This window comes from Chlorocebus sabaeus, chromosome 12 (genome assembly GCF_047675955.1).
Source record: "Chlorocebus sabaeus isolate Y175 chromosome 12, mChlSab1.0.hap1, whole genome shotgun sequence".
NCBI classification, from domain to species: Eukaryota; Metazoa; Chordata; class Mammalia; order Primates; family Cercopithecidae; genus Chlorocebus; species Chlorocebus sabaeus.
In genome coordinates this window covers 23,861,539-23,866,647 of record NC_132915.1, presented here as the reverse complement: position 1 = coordinate 23,866,647, position 5,109 = coordinate 23,861,539, and the positions used below count along the sequence as shown (strand labels likewise).

The 5,109-nt window shown below is 44.2% G+C and overlaps 1 pseudogene; it reads left to right on the top strand.

The window, feature by feature from the left end:
* Positions 1–246: 246 nt before the first annotated feature.
* Positions 247–4,555, top strand: LOC140713104 (uncharacterized; annotated as a pseudogene).
* Positions 4,556–5,109: the final 554 nt, after the last annotated feature.

Here is a 5,109-nt window from a genome sequence, read left to right as displayed (position 1 = left end):
CCTGTGCTGCCTGAGGCAACAATGATGGCCTCCCCTGAGGAAGTTGCCAGGCAAGACAAGGCTGATTGTCCTCAGGACCCACCCCCAACACCCACCCCTCTTTGCTTCTAGCCCTATAATTAGACTCAAGTCCTGGCAGGCTACTAGAGGTGAGGTTCACAGTGTGACCCATGAAGAGGTGCACTACACTTCAAAACAACTGCTTGAGTTTCCTAATTTATATAAGCAGAAATCTGGAGAACAGGTATGGGGGTGTGGTATAATGGTGGAAGGAACATAAATGTGTGGTATAATGGTGGAAGGGTGTGGTATAATGGTGGAAGGATTGTAAAGTTGGATCAGTCTGAATTTACTGATATGAGCCCACTAAGCAGGGATGCTGCATTTAATATTGCAGCTTGGGGAGTTATAAAAGTTTCTAATAGTTTATTTGCTTGGTTAGCTGAAATATGGATCCAAAGAAGGTCCACTGTGAGTAAGTTGGAAATGCCTGGTCTTCCTAGGTTTAATGTAGAGGAAGGGATCCAAAGGCTTAGGGAGATTAGAATGCTAGAGTTCATTAGTCACTTTAGACCAACTCATCCCAGCTGAGCGGGTCCAGAAGACATACCCTGGACCAATACTTTGCAAAACAGATTTGTGAGGGGAGCACCTGCATCTTTGAAGAGCTCTGTGATTGCTCTTCTCTGATTCCATGTCTTACAGTGGGAACCACAGTCACTCAATTAGAAAATTTAAATGCAAAGGGAATAATTGAATCCCAACATGGCAAGGGTGTAGTGGTGGCACTCAACCATCAAAGCAAGATGGGCATACTTACTGTAATGGGCAGCAGAGGCAAAGCAGCAATCAGAATTGTTTGACTCATGTAGAGTTCTGGCACTGGCTAATTAATCACAGTGTTCCTAGATGTGATAGGAAGCCTACTGCATTCTTACTTAATTTGTATAAGTAGAAAACTTCCCAGTCAAATGGACAAAAGACTAATTTAAATTATAAACATAGAGAATCACTGCCTCTCAGTCAATTTCCAGACTTGAGCCACTCTACAGACCCAGAACCACTTGAATAAAAGGCGGGCCGGGTCCCCTTGAGAAGGACCCCATTACACTACTGAAAATTTATGCTGTTAATCTTTCTCCCATCCTTCTCCAAGGAGACCTCCAGCCTTTTACCTGGGTAACTGTGCTTTGGGGAAAGGGGAATGATCAGAACTTTTGGGGACTACTGGACATCAACTCTGAGCTGATGTTGATTCCAGAGGGTCCAAAACGTCATTATGGTCCTCCAGTTAATGTAGGGGCTTACAGAGGTCAGGTAATTAATGGAGTTTTAGCTCAGGCCTGACTTACAGTGGGTCCAGTGGGTCCTGGATTCATCCTGTGGTCATTTCTCCAGTGCCAGAATGCATAAATGGCATAGACATACTTAGCAGTTGGCAGAATCCCCCAATTGGCTCCCTGACTGATAGGGTGAGGGCAATTACAGTCAAGAACATCAAATGAAAGCCATTAGAGCTGCCTGTGTCTAGAAAAATAGTAAATCCAAAAAAATATAACAAACCTGGAGGGATTGCAGAGATTAGTGCCACCATCAAGGACTTGAAAGACACAGGGGTGGTGATTCCCACCACATCCCCATTCAACTCTCTTATTTGGCCTGTGCAGAAGACAGATGAATCTTGGAGAATGACAATGGATTATCACCAAGTAGTGACTCTAATTGCAGATACTGTACCAGATGTGGTTTCATTGCTTGAACAAATTAACCCATCTCCTGGTACATGGTATGCAGCTATTGATTTGGGAAATGGCTTTTTCTCCATTCCTGTTTATAAGGCCCACCAGAAGCAATTTACCTTCAGCTGGCAAGGTCAGCAATATACCTTCACTGTCCTAACTTGGGGGCATATCAACTCTCCAGCTTTGTGTCATAATCTTGTTCACAGAGATCTTGATCACTTGTCCTTTCCACAAGATATCACACTGGTCCATTAAATTGATGACATTATACTGATTAGATCCAGTGAGCAAGATGTAGCAAACACACTGAAGTTATTGGTAAGACATTTGCATGCTAGAGGATGGGAAAAAAATCTGACTAAAATTCAGGGATCGTTTACCTTAGTAAAATTTCTAGGGGTCCAGTTGTGTGGGGCCTGTTGAGGAATTCCTTCTCAGGTGAAGGATAAGTTGCTGCATTTGGCCACGCCTACAACCAAGAAAGAAGTACAATGTCTAGTGGGCCTATTTGGATTTTGGAGGGAACACATTCCTCATTTGGGTGTGTTATTCCAGCCCATTTATCAAGTGACCCAAAAGTCTGCCAGTTTTGAGTGGTGTCCAGAACAGAAGAAGGCTCTGCAACAGGTCCAGGCTGCTGTGCAAGCTGCTCTGCCAGTTGGGCCATATGACCCAGTAGATCCAATGATGCCAGAGATGTCAGTGTCAGATAGGGATGCTGTCTGGAGCGTTTGGCAGGCTCATATAAGTAAATCACGGTGCAGGCCTCTATGATTTTCGAGCAAGGCCCTGGCATCTTCTACAGATAACTACTCTCCTTTTGAGAGAGAGCTCTTGGCCTGTTATCGAGCTTTGGCAGAAACTGAATGTTTGACTATGGGTCATCAAGTCACCATGTGACCTGAACTGTCTGTCATGAACTGGGTGCTTTCTGACCCATCTAGCCATAAGGTTTAGCATGCACAGCAGCATTCCATCATCAAATGGAAGTGGTAAATACGTGATCGGGCTTGAGCAGGTCCTGAAGGCACAAGTAAGTCACGTGAGGAAGTGGCTCAAATGCCCATGGTCTCCACTCCTACCACCCTGCCTTCTCTCCCCAAACCTGCACAAATGGCTTAATGGAGAGTTTCCTATGATCAGTTGACAGAGGAAGAGAAGACTAGGGCATAGTTTACAGCTGGTTCTGCATTATATGCAGGCACCACCCCAAAGTGGACAGCTTCAGCACTGCAACCACTTTCCAGGTCATCCCTGAAAGACAGTGATGAAGGGAAATCTTCCCAGTGGGCAGAACTTCGAGCAGTGCACCTGGTTATGCACTTTGCTTGGAAGGAGAAATCACCTGGTGTTCAATTATATACTGATTCATGGACTGTAGCCAATAGTTTGGCTGGATAGTCAGGGACTTGGAAAAAGCATGACTGGAAAATTGGTGACAAAGAAATTTGGGGAAGAAGTATGTGGATGAACTTTCCTGAGTGGTCACCAACTGTGAATATATTTGTGTCTCATGTGAATGCTTATCAAAGGGTGACCTCAGCAGAGGAGGATTTTAATCATTAAGTGGATATAATACTTGTTCTGTAGACACCACTCAGCCTCTTTCACCAGCCACCCCGTCATCGTCCAAAGGTCCCATAAAGTAGCCATGGCGGCAGGGATGGAAGTCATGCATGGGCTCATCAACATGAATTTCCACTCACCAAAGCTGACCTGGCTACAGCCACCACTGAGTGCCCAATTTGCCAGCAACAGAGACCAACACTGAGCCCTTGATAACCATTCCTTGGAGTGATCAGCCAGCTACCTGGTGGCAGGCTGATTATATTGGACTTCTTCCACCATCGAAAGGTCAGCAATTTGTCTTCACTGGAATAGACACTGACCAAGATTACCATTGTAGACTCACAGAATGCCTCACCCACCATCATAGTATTCCACATATTCCACACAGCATTGTCTCTGACCAAAGCACTCACTTTACCACTAAAGAAGTATGGCAGAGGGCTCATGCTCATGGAATTCACTGGTCTTACCATGTTCCCCATCATCTTGAAGAAGCTGGATTGATAGAATGGTGGAATGGCCTTTTGATGTCACAATTACAACACCAACTAGGTGACAATACTTTGCAGGGCTGGGGCAAAGTTCTTCAGAAGGCTGTGTATGCCCTGAATCAGCGTCCAATATATGGTACTGTTCCTCCCATAACCATGATTCCCAGATTTAGGAATCAAGGTGTGGAAGTGGAAGTGGCACCACTCACCATCACACCTAGTGACCCACTAGCACAATTTTTACTTCCTGTTCCTGCAGCATTCCATTCTGCTGGCCTGGAGGTCTTAGTTCCAGAGGAAGGAATACTGCCACTAGGAGACACAACAATGATTCCATTAAACTGGAAGCTGCTGCCTGGACACTTTGGAATCCTCCTGCTTCTAAGTCAACAGGCTAACAAGGAGTTACACTGTTGGCTGAGGCCCAAACTTCCAAGAGGAAATCAGTCTACTACCCCACAATGGAGGTAATGAAGAATATGCATGGAATACAGGGGAATCCTAGGGCAACTCTTAGTATTACCATGCCCTGTGAATAAGACCAAGAGGAAACTACAATAACCCAATCCAGGCAGAACTACAGATGGCCCAGACCCTTCAGAAATGAAGGTTTGGGTCACTCCACCAGGTAAAAATCCACAACCCGCTGAAGTGCTTGCTGAAGGTAAAGGGAATACACAATGCATAGTGGAATACGGTAGTCATCAATACCAGCTATGATCACATAACCAGTTGCAGATGCAAGGACTGTAATTTTCAGGAGTATTTCCTCCTTATTTTGTTAAGACCATGTTTGTGTGTGTATAAACTTGTACTAAGAAAATATCTTCCTTTTATTTCCTTTCCTTTTCCTTTATTACATGACATAAGATTTATTGACTTCCTATCAGTATTTAAGTGTCATTAACTTTATGTAATAGCACTGAGGGTATGGACTGATGAGTATCCAGTTGTACAAAGGATAGCTATATTATGTTAGGCATAATTATAACCTTGCATGTTATGTTAAGTGTTATGGCTTCAGCTTACCACTGTGCTTTGGCCAAAAGGCATTGTGTGTGCGTGCGTGTGTGTGTGTATGTGTGTGTTTGTGTAAAGATGAAAAGATGGGAGCATATGTGACAAGGTTTTAACAAAGGATGAAACTGTTTAAGGGGTAGGTGGGTGTTCCTTAGTATTTTATAAAGTTTTCTGTGAGTTTAAGCTACAATTGACCCTTGAATAGTAAGGATTTGAACTGCCCGGGTCCACTTGTCCACAGATCTCTACGCTGAATGTGTCTGCCTTTCCTCCCTCCTCGTTCACTT